This window comes from Ascaphus truei, chromosome 9 (genome assembly GCF_040206685.1).
Source record: "Ascaphus truei isolate aAscTru1 chromosome 9, aAscTru1.hap1, whole genome shotgun sequence".
Classification (NCBI taxonomy): Eukaryota; Metazoa; Chordata; class Amphibia; order Anura; family Ascaphidae; genus Ascaphus; species Ascaphus truei.
Window position 1 is genome coordinate 12,002,016 of NC_134491.1, and position 15,044 is coordinate 12,017,059.

The following is a 15,044-nucleotide window of genomic DNA, read 5'->3' on the forward strand; positions in this document are numbered from 1 at the left end:
CCACCCTCCCACTGGAGATCTGGCAACTACATGGGTGTTTCTCTGGTGCTGTAGCTTACCTGCTTGTTACAGGAGGTCTAACTTGTCCACGGATATTGTGTGGGAATGGCAACAGGGCAGGCTTTTTCCTCCTAGGGTGCAGCGCCTCCATCCCATGAGGATCCTGCTAAAAGCTGGATGGTCCCCACAGGCAATTCTCCTTTTCAATGACCACACATTATTGCTGGTACAACAGCCTCTTTATTTGGCATACAGCATGGCATCCTCCACTCTCTCTGGAGCAGACCCCAGGGGCTTGAGGCTCCAAGAGTCCCTCCTCAGCTCCTTTACCCTCTTAAAGGGAAAAGAGAATCACACCATACCACACCTAACACACCTCAATTTGGTGGAGTGTCAGCTTTTTTACCCAGGGGAAGGGCTTGTAACCTCACCCCATAACAGGGCAGGTCCAGGTACTGACAGGCATCCCACCACATACATGTGACCCAGTCAGTACCCTTCCCAGGTATGTCACTCCAATTTCCGGTTTAGGCCTGCCCCTGGATATGGCAACATAGTACCCATCCAGGCTGCAACTGCAGGCTAGGCCCTGCGCTGGAGTTTAACCCTAACACTGCCTGTTTCTATGAGGACTTATAGTGTTGAGGTGAAAGGTTATAGCCAGGGGCACTAGGCTGCATCCTCCCCATGGTGAAAATAACCTCATGACCTCACATGAGGAGCATAATTATGCACCATGAATAATTGTGCCAACTCACAGAATTACAAAACACATAGAATGAACAATACAATGACATTTGCAGCATAACGGGTTCCTCTTAGCCAAGAGAACCTTTCGCCCCATTGCAGTACATTTCCTGCTGTATGTATCTCCCGCCTCAACATGCAGTACATTTCCCGCTGTAATCTCCCATTACATTTTGTAGCACCGCCCCTGTCGTATCAATAGTTGTGATCCCTACACATAGCAGTATCTAACCAGGGGTATCCTTTTAACCTCCACTTCTGAATAACCGTCTGGCCCCATCTCCAAGCAACTGTTGTAACAGCGCATAATTTCTGCGGCTTGTTCTAGGGTATATTCCCCTTTCTCCCACTAGTGTGCTACCCTGTCGCCCATGCAAATACAAATCGAGTCTTACCCAAGTGAGGCACATAACCCTGAAACATAGGGTCCCACCAGTTTAACCCTCCACCTCCTGCAGCAGGCTGACACATTACCATACCCACAACAGGGCACTGGAGGTCCATGGACATCCCAGGGGATGGTGGTGGCCGTGACAGGGGTCTATGTTTTCCGGTTAACCTTTGGGCTTCTGCCCAGGGAACTGGTGTATCAACAGGAGATGTAACATGGGGTTGGGCCAGCACCACAATGTCCTGGGACACTTCTTTTACGAGGCAGGAAGAAGAAAGTCCCGATGTCTCAATAACCTTAGGGTGGTCTCGACCGAGAGCCACAAGCAGCAGAACAGCATCTATAGTCTCTGCACCACTCACCCCTAGGGACAAGTCGATCTCCGGAGCAGGAAACCATGAAGGTACCGGCCAGTACCTTGGAAGTGGACACCTTGCATCACTCAGCTGGGCTGTGGACTCAGTGATGGTCGGCTGGGCTGTGGCAGTCACAGGTACCTCCAAGCATGGATGTAGCACCTACGCTTCTTCATGAAGACCCTCCGCAGTCACGGACATTCTCCGCTCAGGTGAGGCCACCACAGCAAACACCAAAGGGTCTGGCAGCGGAAGATCCCCACCCTGGTTGGCACTGGTGGTCAGAGAAAAGGAGCCTTGGACAAGGGCACTCCCACTGGAGGACACAACCCTGGAATCGGGGCTCGTAGCATCGTATTCGCCACACAGGGTAGCCCCTGCACTCCTCCGCTGTGGGTGAAATATCTCATATATCATGTCCCTACAGACCTGCTCCGCACTTGCAGGAGCATTAGCCATCAATGTTTGCAGCTGATGGACAAATGGGTAGTTACTCGGCCCTCTGTCTGGATGAAGAGCTGACATAGGCTGGTCCCAGGCCTCCCGCACGGGCCAAAGGTAGGGCACATCACAAGGGTCACACTAGTACATGACCTCCAGCCCTCCTCCGGGTCGATGGCACTGCGGGCACAGGAGCTGTAATGTGTCTTGGCCCTGGAAGGTAATGCATTATATTCCTCCAGGTAGCTCAGAAAACTGGGCCGGATATCAGCCATTTCAGGGGAGATGGCGGGGGACTGATCACCATTGGTCTTGCTTGAATAGTGAACACGTGAGTCTGAGCTTTGGCGGGCTTCACATCCGGTCACACCTCACACTGAGACGATGGCTTTTTGACTCCACCCTCTGGTAAAATCAGGAGTCCCAGTCAGAATAGAAAGGGCGCGGCTACAGACTGTGGCGCCAATCCCAGATATTTTGCAATCATGGGCTTGCATTTTGCAACTCACCACACGGTCCCTCTGATGTTTGGCGGGAACCATGGTCAGACTCCAGGATCCTCCTCAGGGACTCTGAACTCTCCTCCTCAGTGCCTGCGATGAGCTCCATCTTGGGGGTGCTATTTTTTAAGCGGCCACACCGGACGGCATACTTCACAGGCACTATATTCCTCCCCAACTCCAAACGGATAATCCCAATGTGGGAGTAGTCTTTCAAGACATATCCCCGGTAGAGCATCCATTCCTACTTACGGATCTAGCACAAATTATTTGAGCACACGCTGCAGTCCCATCACGGGAGAGCTGGCTTTCAAGTCATCTACCCCTGGAGCATGTAGAGCAGCGTGCCCTCGGCTGATACCTTGATGGTGTAACGTTGCTGACTGCAAGACAGGATACGGGCCTGCAGGGCAGAGGTAGGGAGTAATACACCAACCTTGGCCTGGGATCAGAAGCCTGGGATGCAGGGTTAGCACATTGGTTCCGTACGGAATAATCTTGAGACACCGTTATCCCGCCATGTCAATAAGATACATGGTGGTGACATGAGCAGACTTTGTTTTTGTGCCATTGATCGCATCAACATGGGACCCAGAAGGGGAGATTGGGATAAATGTCGGCTGCAGAAGGAGAGTAGATGGATTTACGATCTCCACGCCCTGTCCCTTATGGTTCAAATGAGGGATTCTTGTTCACCTCTTTTCTGTAGACTAAACCCAATACAACTTCACTCAGCACACAAAAATACTCTGTATGACCCCTGGCAGTTGATTTTGCTGGAGGGTCCCTTGTGGTCCGGTTTTAACTTTTACCTATTGTTCCATGTTAATCTTGATGTGGTTCATGTACCACAGTGGCCCCTTCCACCAGTGTTCTTGGCAATTTTGCTTTAATCTTATATTTATTTAATTATATATTTATTCATGTAATTATACATCCATATGCTTTCTCTTGCATATATGATTTAAGCTCTAGCCCGCCCGCCCACTCCATGATTATGCTGGGCTTGTTTTGATTGGCTTTGCAACCTTGTTTCCAGGCACACAGTCCACATTTTGTCTCTTAGAGACTAAATATAGCACTGCACATGTGTCATTTCTACTTGACACAGCGGCAGTACTAGCTGTTCTTATTGTCTGAGCTCCACCTCCTTTTTTCCCCTCCACACACCGCGGATCCACATAAATATAGGTCTCCGCTGGATGGGAGGTACTTACCCTCTCAAGGAGAAGCTTACGCGCGTCAGAGGGAGGTGCTACCACGTCATGTATTGAGCGACAACCTTGCAGAGCCGGACGGAGATCTCTGCATGGTCTGACGGAGCCGCGCCAACTCACACCACAATCCGACCGGATAGCTCACCCGCAGGGATAGAACAGATAAGTGACAAGGGCCCTCATTCCCTCTGTCTATCTCTACCTCCCTCCTTTTCCCCCCTTGTGTCTAGGGCTATGTTTTCAAGGGACAGGGCATGCAGGTGAAAGTGATCCTCCTACTAGATAGTGTAGTATTTTATCTACCAGCTTACACACTGTTGGTTGTACATATCTATGTACAGTAGGACAACATACACTTATCCAGGGATCGTGTTAACACTGCTGGTTATACATATTCTCCCTGGACAGGAGTACATCTGCCATAGGCAGTATCTGCCATACTATCTTTGAGGAAATACTGGCAATCTACTCAGCGGCTGTAAGGGCGCCGCGTCTCCTACCTGCCGCAGCGTCCCCTCCCTCGGCTCCGACGCCCACCTCCTCCACTGCCGGGGCACGCAGGATCCGGCCCCGCATCACCTCCTCCATCCGCCCATCACCTCCTGGACGTGCGCACCGCCGGGGCAGACCCCCCCGCGCGCCGACGTCTCTCAACTGCCTTCGCGGCGTGGTCCCGCTCCTCCTTCCTCCGTGGGTGTCGCTCACGCGCTCGCATGTATGTTCACCTCAATTGCTTCCAATGATTTTGATCCTCCCACACCTGCCCTACATACAGCCTCAGCCTACCAGCACTCTACCTACGTCTGACCTCACTGCTGGTAGGTTCCTATTGGCTCCTCGCTGTATATAGTGCAACCAGCCCTGAGCTGGTTGCTGAGCATAGTCAGTCTTTGGTTGTGCTTGCTACAAGCCACTTCGCAGTCTGTTCCTTTCTCCTTGTTATAGATCCTGCTCTGTATCCGGACTCCTGACTTCTGGCACCCTTGAACCCTGACTCACTTATCAGACTTCTACCTTCTCCTCTCCTCGACCTCTGGCATTGGACTTCGACTACTCTTGACCTCTCCAACCCTGATCCCGGCAAGTACCTCTATGATCCGACACTCTCCTACCCTGACCCAGGCTATCCACAACTACTCTGCTCACCAGACCCGCCCCTGCGGCTTTAGGGCGGTGGTTTACCTGTATCCCCACCTCGGCCTCGCGGTCCAGTCCGGTTTGTGGTGAGAACCTGTGACATTCCCGTGACAGCAGCATTATTAGCGCTGGTCACATATGCTTCATAGGATATGGGCACACCTGCTATTATTGATAGCTGTTTTAGCGATTCTCACATATGTGTGGTCCACTGTATTTGAACGTCTACTAATAAACGGAAGTTTTAATTTAATCATTTATACAATACTTTGAGGACCTTTATCATTACAAAATTATCTCTGTGACGACATACTTGCAAAGTGCCTATCCCATACACATACAGTCAGTGTGTGCTAAATGGGCCATTATCTGTTGATGGTGTCTTTTGCCACAACAGTGTTTTCTCCCCTTTTTTGCTTCAATCATATCAGACCATGATACGGAGTCTCCGCATGAGGCATTGGGATTGAATAAAATTCACAGTCTCTATAGGAATGCCCCAATGTCAATATCGAGATTGAGGCCTTGTGGAGACAAGGTTTTCAACCTGTAAATCCAAAATGTTTCTTTGCTGCTGAGCCTAGCCAACCTCTCCCCTCCTCTCACGTCCTGGGGTATGCACTATATCCCCTGTATGTGAACCCTATTGGATTCTCTGCATGTACCACTTCAAAATGTCTGGAGACACTGCGTGTGGCCATTTTTTTTTCAGATGTTGCCCATGTGCTCCAGCACGAGGACCCTCAATGGTCTCAAGGTGCGTCCAACGTACTGGAGACCACATGGGCACTCCAGGAGATATACCACAAAGGTGGTTCTACAGTTGATGAAATCTTTTGTCTCGAATTCCTCTCCTGTGGTGTTAGATTTAAATTTGCTCTTCTCCCTAAGACCTGTGTGCATGCCTTGCACCTCAGGCAGCTAAAAAATCCAGATGGACATGGTAGCCAGTTATTTGTATTTGGTTTTGCTTGACTTCTTAGCATGCTGGGCTCTAGCCTGTTTTTCAAACTTGTGGCTTTCTTAAAAATAGCCTTAGGCATATCAATAGTGCAGTCTCTTAAAACAGGGTCTCTCTGGACCAGATGCGAATGATTTTTTATTATGTTCTTTATTTTACTTGCATCTTTATTACATTTGGTGAAAATGGTTCATTAAACTTAGTACTTGGGATTTTAGGTTTAGTTATCAGTAAATCCTTCTGTCTCAGTTCCGTGGCTTTGTTAATTGCTCCTTCTATTAAAGTTGGATCGTATTTTCTTTCCAGAAACCTTTATTTTTGAGAATTTTAGTTTGATCTCTAAAGACTTTTTTCTCCGTACAATTCCTCCTTATACGTCGGAACTGTCCGTTGGGGATGTTGTCAATCCATTGCATGTGGTGACAACTCGTATAAAGTAAATAATTATTTGAATCAACCTTCTTGAAGAAGGTCTTGGTCTTAAGTATATTATCCTCAACATAAATGGTTAGGTCCAGAAAATTAATCTCTTTGCTACTCCTCTTAGACATGTAGTTCAGATTGATTTCATTATCATTAATGTACTGATTGAAAGAATTCAGTTCATCTTCGCTCCCCTTCCAGATAAAGAGTATGTCATCAATGTATCTTCTCCAGAGAACAAAGATGTTTTTTTACTTGGCCAGAATCGGGCATTTGATTATATGTGCTATATTCTGCCTAATTAGTTTGTTTTAAGTTCTCAACCTGTCATCACTATCTACACTATCCAGTCAGTTTGAGAGTGTGATGCAATAAGGATGTTGTCCTCAGTACTATCAATTGCATCATCATATTTGTTAATAGTGCTTTGAATTTTTAAAGCTGGTACAATGTGTGAGGTTTAAGATTCTGAAAGAACCAAGCTGTCCACTCTGTAGGGGCAGCCATGAATGGCTAAGACAAATGATGTCTTTTTGAGTTCAGGTGCGGTCTTACACTTCCACCACAGTTTTTATAAAGGAGGCACTATTTAATGATTGTTCCGAACCAGGGGGTTAAGGAACACAACATGAGGAGGGTCTGTTACTGTAAGCGACTATGTGCACTGGAGATAGTAGGGATACGGTCCCCCTAGTAGGTGAATAACTAATTTGTATGTTTTTAAACTACTATGAAATTTTGCATTCCTGAAGTGCGCAATACCTAAGAGTTGAGCTAACTTTTTAAGGATAGCTATTAAGACTTTTATTACTTTTTATAAAGGAGATAGTCATTGATTGACTTTTTTTATTATGTGTATATGGTGCGGTTTGCACAGTTCATAGTTTTTTAAGTTAACTTGGAGGAGTGTTAACCCTGTAAGGATAGCAATTACAGCTCATTTTTTTTAACATAGGAGACAGTTCTAGATTGACAATGTTTATTATGTATATATTGTGTTGTTTGCACAGTTTATGTTTTTTTTTAAATACAGGGGGTTTATGAATAGGCGAACTGGCACAGTCTACATTTGCCAGCCAATTGACGGGGTTCTAAGAATGAGCAGAACTTTAAAAACAGCTATGTCATTTCAAAGTCAGAAGGTGCTAGAACTTGTATGTGCGCTGACAACCATTTACCCAAGAAGATTGATGGCATCAGTGATGCCCTCTTTGATACAGACGGAAGGTATTTAAACCCTCTGAGGGACGCCGCAAAGATACAGAGAGCCTGAGGAAGCTGTACTAGCAAAATGTGTCACCAACAAAATACATAATTAAATAAAAACGCAAAACAAACTGAAAAAAAATTCAATCCATCACAATTCTAAACAATTTCATCTAAACAATAAAAATACATAGAAAATATAACAGTCAATAGAAGAAATACATTTGCCAAAAAATGCATTGGCTTTTACTGTATTCATCTGTACCCTAAACAAGCACAGATTAATACATTAGCAGTCAATGGGCAATGAAAAACATAAAAAAAGAAAAATCCAATGAAAAAATCTGTAAAAATAAAAGTACATACGGTACATTCAATATTTCTCTTGCCTTTAGAATCGTTGGCCCTCTGAATCCAGGGAAATCAGGAAGCTGTCGTCCAGTGACATCACAAAACACAATACAACGTCATCCACGGTGAAGATCCTGGCCAGGTAACAAAATTCTTCTTTCTTTCTTTCTTTCTTTCATCTTCCATCCTCTTCTTCTTTCGTTATCTGTGACTTTTTTTTTATTTCTTTATCTTCTGTCTTTATTTTCTGTCTTCATCTGTCAATCCAATAGCCCCATGTTAAATCCACGATGTTGACACTTCGACTTCTTGAGCTCAAATGAGCCGTCATGGCCTTCAATATGGCCTGTGATGTCACATGTGTTAGCAAATGGTTATCCTGGGATTGGCTGTGAGAATCATGTGCCTTTTTTTTTTTTGGTGATGTCATGTAAAGGGACTGAAGCCAGCCAATGAGAATGGCTGTGCTTCATTTTCCATTAACATGACGTAACCAAATCCAAAATGGCTGCCCTCACGTGGTACTTCAGCCAATCAGATTGTGAGAACTATAGCCCCAATCTGATTGGTTGTAGTAGACCATGTGACTCTCTTTGGATGAAGTTACATCCTTTCCCACAAAATACTCGGTCACATGGTCAACTACAACCAATCAGATTGAATCAGCTGCGAGATTGACGGTTTTACGACAGAGAAAAAAATCATCACAGCCTTGATCCTAAATTTGAGTGACAAATAGATATCTGTCCTTGGCACCTCTTACCCATGCAGTATGTAGACTCATTGCATGCCACTTCCTGACACGATCACACATATGTACAGCTGCGCCAGCTTTTATTTCAAAGCGGCGTATGCCACGCTGCTCTAATAACCGCGGCCAGACACGCTCTGTTTTCCAACCGTTTAGAAACCGTTTAGAAATTGACTCTTTTTTCGGCCAGTTTTCTATCGTGTGCCTGTCTCTCCATCTAACTGTACAACATAGTTGTACTCATTCACTTTTCTGAGAACCGTGTATGATCTAGACCAGGCAGCCATTAATTCGTTCTGCCGAGGAGGCTTTAGAACAAGGATTTGCTGTCCTGGGATCAAACATCTGCTCTGCGCATTCTGGTCATAACATGCTTTCTGCTTCGTCTGAGCCTCCCTGAGGTTAGCCTGCGCCAACCCCATAAGCATTTCAAGCCGGTCTCTGAGATCTAATACATACTGAAGCACAGATGCATCAGTATTAGTAGTCTCCCTGTAAGAGAGGTGTGCTGCATGTGATTCTATGCTTTGCTGCTCAGGCTGTTTGTAGGAACTATGCAGGCAAACGCACAAAAAATTCACAGGCAGTCTCCGGGGCCCTTTTGATCTTCAAGGGCCACCTCTCATCCCAACTTCTGACACCATATGTAAGCGATGTGTGCAGAGGTACGCAATGGAGACTGGTTTTAAGGTGAAATTAAATAAGGCTTTATTGCGCCTGTTGCTTTTAACACAGCAAACATGTAAAAATCCACAAACAAAATCTGCTCCACGTTGGAGTATATTTACACTTGTAGTCCAGCGATTCCCCAGCCCAAATCATAGAGACATTTATATATATATATATATATATATATATATATATATATATATATATATATATATATATATATATATATATATATATATATATATATATATATATATAGAAAGACATAGATAATCAGTCTTATAAGAAAAGTCTTATCTGTCTCGTAGTTGTAGGGGGAAGACTTCTCTTTTTCCAGGGTTGCTGCCTTTTCCTCAGGTTAGCTCAGCATTCAGGTGTAGAAGTCTTGTGAGCTCCAGACATCTGTGATCCCTCTGTCAGTCTCATCTGTGAGACTCAGGAACCTCTGCTCTGTCTGTTTCCTTGGTCAGCCCAGTTGTGGACTAAGGAATCACTCTTCCTGTCTCAAAGGCAGGCTTTTCTAACCAACCTCTAATCAGCCAGGTGGTGTTGGTTAATTGACTACCAGCAGTTAACTACCACACTGCTGGATTAGAGGCCCCTTTTTGATCAGGGACCAATCCCCTGTTACATACCTCCCCTGTTTGTGGGAAGCTCGGTCTTGCCACAGCCAAAGCCCATCCTTCCACTCTGATTAGAGATATCTCAGTGACTTGAATGAGAGTGGATGGAGGAGGAGAACCCTCAGTCCCGCTGGGATTGGAGCCCTTCCTCCAGTTTAGTAGTGTCTCCTCTAGAAGGTGCTTGTGATCAGCAGTCCTCAGTCACTCAAAGAGAACTTTTTCCAAGTCCAGTCTTCTACTGACCAAGTGGTCATGAGCTTTCCCCTGTGTCGGGCGCTCCTCTTTTTGTAGGCAGACTGTATGGCGACAGTCGCAGAGCGTATATGCATATTGCTTTCTTTCGCCATATTTCCCATGTACTCCCCTTTAGCACCAAATGTCCACTTCATGGTATCACAAGAGCACCCAAGAACAGCCCCCTGAGCCCTCAGTTCTTGAAGCTGTCTTCCTGCACTTTTCCCATTCAATGTAGTTGCCAGTTCAGCTTCTTTGGGATTGAGTTGCGATTCCAGCTCCATTTTCAGAGAACGTCCTATCTTTTCAGCTTCCTCAGCTAAGGATTCTTCTGGCTTTGATTCTGCACTCCTACCTCTACCCTGTTGGGCGGCTGTAGGTTTGACTAGTGCTTTCTTAGGTGGCTCAAACTTCGTAATCTTGTTTTGAAGGTGAGTGGTGTCCCCAGCTCTCACTGTACCCTTGTCCTCATTTGCATTAGTTACTGTGGGATACCGATGCTTGGGCAGAGCCAATACCTTTTTCCGTATTGGAGGCATCTGTAAGTTACTGGTCTGCAGAGTCTCCCTCTGTTTCTTGAGTGTATCCTGCCATTCTCCTTTTAGAGTCTTTATTTCTTCCCTGTGCTTTCTCTGAGCTTGCTTCCACCAAACATTCATTATTTTGTGGAGGACTGTGAACTTCTTTGCTTGGGCCGCTGATACTCGTCTCAGTTTCTGGACCTTTTTACGCTCCCTCTTGTACCGAGTCACCTGGCCTCTAAGCTTAGCCTCTAGTGATGCTTTGGTGATGGTCACGGTAGCCTTCAGTTTATCATGCTGTTTTGCGAGGACACACTGGTTAATCAGACGTTCCTGCAGCACTTGTATGTCATTAGCTGCCTGCAGATTTTCTTCCTGCAGAGTTCGTTGCTTCTCCTTGGCATTCTGAGGGTGTGTATGCAGACCTTGCAGTTGGTTCTGCAGTCGGTGCTCTGCTTCAAACTTCTCCTTCCAACAGTTTCTTTATTTTTTCAAGCTCGTGCAGCTTTTCATTGTTTCCATTGACGTGGTCTGTCAACTCAGAATTTTCTTTTTTTAATCTTAAATTTTCTCTATTTTCAGTCTCTGTACTATTCAGGGCCTCTTTGTAGTCCACCTTCCATTTTCGCACCTCTGCTTGGAGACTGACTGTCTCCTGGCGTGAGATTTCCTTCTTTAGGTTAAGGGTCTGAAGCTCCTTCTGAGAGACTTTGAGATCTGTATTAAGATTGACAATAATTTCTTTAGAATTGTCCAGCTCCTCAGCGAGATTATGAAGTTCCTTTTTGGAGACTTCCATTTTTTTGCGGCAGGTGCCGATCTCGTGGTGTGAGGCATCCAGTGCTGTGCGGAGTGTATGAACCTCCTTCTGAGATACGTCCACCTCTGTCCGGACACTGTTGACCTCCTGTTGTGAGGCATTCAGTTGTACGAGAAGAGTGTGAACCTCTTGCTGAAAGACTGTAATCTCCTTCAGTGCCTCCTCATACTTCCGCTTCAGCTTAGCCATCATTTTATCGGATTGGCCCTGCTTTTCCACCATGGTGGTATTAGTAGTGTTTGCAGCATCTACTGTAGCTCAGCCTTGAGATCGTCCAATTCTGTCCTGGCCAAAGAGTACATTGTGAGCACATATTTCTGTAGGTTCACGTTATTTTTCAGTAGCTCTGCGTTATCATCTTTCTTCAGTTTCAATTGTTCCGGAGCAGATCACAGTCACGCCTGGCAATTTTCAGGGCATCTTCAGGGATGGTCAAGGGATCGTCACTCATTGGTTCCAGCTCCGCTTCCCTGGTATGGTTGGTTGAGGGTTTCTCACTATTAGCACTGGACAGACACTTCTTTGGGGTACACGACTTCTGCCTTGGGCCCTCTGGATATTCGGTCATCTGCGGGACGAAATCTCCATTTTCTCTAGGCTGCAGGGCATCTTGGTCCCCCTTTCCTCCACGGGATCTGCAGATGTGTCTGTTCCTTCCATGGAAAGTGAAGACACACTTTTCTTTTTTTGCCTCTTTGTTTTGGATGACTCCGTCCCATCAGGAATACTGGAGTCTCCATCTTTATTTGGAATTTTAGCAGCTTAACTGGATCCACCATGCTTTTCTTGCGATTGTATTAGCTGGCGTATACAGTATATTCGGTGATCTGCTGCTCCCGCTCTTGCCAATCGCATTCGTCATCATAGAGAGCGGTCTTTTCGGTTCTTACCGAGTTCAGACACCATCACCATTTTTGGGGTGTTTTGTGGGTGTGACTCGGTTAGGGTTCCCCATAAGAGATATCTTCCTCCTTATCGGACTGGAAGGGCCACTCTTCCATGGGGTAGGGTTCATTACAGGAATTCTGTATCTTGTCCTCCATTTTGGGGCTATCAGGTGTATTTTTCTTCCTGACCTCTGGAGGCGCTATTGCAGCTGTTGCCACTGTATTTGCTAGAACCCCAAATTTTGGTAGTCCTATAGGTGGGCAGACTTTGCTTTTAGAGTTCAAAGCTCTCACAGGCGTCTCTGTAGACTTTTTCTTTACTTTGGTATGTTTTACAATATTAGCAGTGCTGTGCATGCATTCACTCTCATCGTCTGAATAAGGCCTGAAGGGGCACTGCTCCGTGTGGTGGGGTTCTTTACAGCAGGAACACATTTTCTTCCCCATTTTTGCAGAGTCTGTATTTGACTTCAGCTGGGTGGCCATTTTAAATTCCCAGAATCAGTACCTTGCGTCGGTCACCGTCTTTAAAAGTTTCCCTGCTTCAGCGCAGTCTTGCATCAATTTTCACACTTTTCTGCATATACTCCATTCACAGCTGGTAGTCCTATGCGGTGTGGCAGCCTTTAGTTCCAGAATCAGTACCGCTTGTGGGTCACCGTCTGTATTCACTGCTTCAGCGCAAAAAAAATGTTATTATTATTTTTTTTAAAGAAAACAACAAAGCCTAGCTCCTCTGGAGCGCTAACTCACTTCTTGAACCCTGACTACGGCTGGAAGGCAAAGCCCCCTTTTCAACAACCATATTACACATTATTGTGATAAGCAAGTAAGGTTTACCTGCTTCAGCAGTCTCTCTCTCTCTCCTCTTGGGATTGGGAAAAAGAGTCCATCTGTGGTTTTGTGGCTTTCTTCAGTGCAGTGTAGATTTCCTGCCTGGATGTGTATCCCTTTAATTCTGGTCTCTGCAGCATGTGATTCTTTGCTTTGCTGCTCAGGCTGTTTGCAGGAACTATGCAGGCAAAAGCACAAAAAAATTCACAGGCAGTCTCCGGGGCCCCTTTGATCTTCAAGGGCCACCTCTCATCCCAACTTCTGACACCATATGTAAGAGATGTGTTCAGAGGTACGCAGTGGAGACTGGTTTTAAGGTGAAATTAAATAAGGCTTTAATGCGCCTGTTGCTTTTAACACAGCAAACATGTAAAAATCCACAAACAAAATCTGCTCCACGTTGGAGTATATTTACACTCGTAGTCCAGCGATTCACCAGCCCAAATCATAGAGACATTTATATATATATATATATAGAAAGACATAGATAATCAGTCTTATAAGAAAAGTCTTATCTGTCTCGTAGTTGTAGGGGGAAGACTTCTCTCTTTCCTGGGTTGCTGCCTTTTCCTCAGGTTAGCTCAGCATTCAGGTGTAGAATTCTTGTGAGCTCCAGACATCTGTGATCCCTCTGTCAGTCTCATCTGTGAGACTCAGGAACCTCTGCTCTGTCTGTTTCCTTGGTCAGCCCAGTTGTGGACTAAGGAATCTCTCTTCCTGTCTCAAAGGCAGGCTTTTCTAACCAACCTCTAATCAGCCAGGTGGTGTTGGTTAATTGACTACCAGCAGTTAACCACCACACTGCTGGATTAGAGGCCCCTTTTTGAACAGGGACCAATCCCCTGTTACATACCTCCCCTGTTTGTGGGAATCTCGGTCTTGCCACAGCCAAAGCCCATCCTTCCACTCTGATTAGAGATATCTCAGTGACTTGAATGAGAGTGGATGGAGGAGGAGAACCCTCAGTCCCGTTGGGATTGGAGCCCTTCCTCCAGTTTAGTAGTGTCTCCTCTAGAAGGTGCTTGAGATCAGCAGTCCTCAGTCGCTCAAAAAGAACTTTTTCCAAATCCAGTCTTCTACTGACCAGGTGGTCATGAGCTTTCCCCTATATCGGGCGCTCCTCTTTTTGTAGGCAGACTGTATGGCGACAGTCGCAGAGCGTATATGCATATTGCTTTATTTCGCCATCTTTCCCATGTACTCCACTTTAGCACCAAATGTCCACTTCATGGTATCACAAGAGCGCCCAAGAACAGCCCCCTGAGCCCTCAGTTCTTGAAGCTGTCTTCCTGCACTTTTCCCATTCAATCTAGTTGACAGTTCAGCTTCTTTGGGATTGAGTTGCGATTCCAGCTCCATTTCCAGAGAAAGTCCTATCTTTTCAGCTTCCTCAGCTAAGGATTCTTCTGGCTTTGATTCTGCACTCCTACCTCTACCCTGTTGGGCGGCTGTAGGTTTGACTAGTGCTTTCTTAGGTGGCTCAAACTTCGTAATCTTGTTTTGAAGGTGAGTGGTGTCCCCAGCTCTCACTGTACCCTTGTCCTCACGGGCATTAGTTACTGTGGGATACCGATGCTTGGGCAGAGCCAATACCTTTTTCCGTATTGGAGGCATCTGTAATTTACTGGTCTGCAGAGTCTCACTCTGTTTCTTGAGTGTATCCTGCCATTCTCCTTTTAGAGTCTTTATTTCTTTCCTGTGCTTTCTCTGAGCTTGCATCCACCTATCATTCATTATTTTGTGGAGCACTGTGAACTTCTTCGCTTGGGCCGCTGATACTCGTCTTATTTTCCGGACCTTTTTACGCTCCCTCTTGTACCGAGTCACCTGGCTTCTAAGCTTAGCCTCTAGCGATGCTTTGGTGATGGTCACGGTAGCCTTCAGTTTATCATGCTGCTTTGCGAGGACACACTGGGTAATCAGACGTTCCTGCAGCACTTGTATGTCATTAGCAGCATGCAGGTTTTCTTCCTGC

General features: G+C 45.9%; 1 protein-coding gene across 2 annotated transcripts in view; it reads left to right on the plus strand.

Annotated features, from left to right (window-relative positions):
- SIRT2 (sirtuin 2) overlaps nucleotides 1-15,044 on the plus strand; it is a 45,670-nt gene that overhangs the window by 2,889 nt on the left and 27,737 nt on the right. Inside the window, exons 2-3 of one of the 2 annotated variants that reach the window (XM_075613350.1) lie at nucleotides 7,207-7,400; nucleotides 7,775-7,872. The gene's annotated coding sequence lies outside the window, so the exon portion shown is untranslated. The remainder of the gene's footprint in view (nucleotides 1-7,206; nucleotides 7,401-7,774; nucleotides 7,873-15,044) is intronic. The other variant, XM_075613351.1, reaches the window with a different exon arrangement.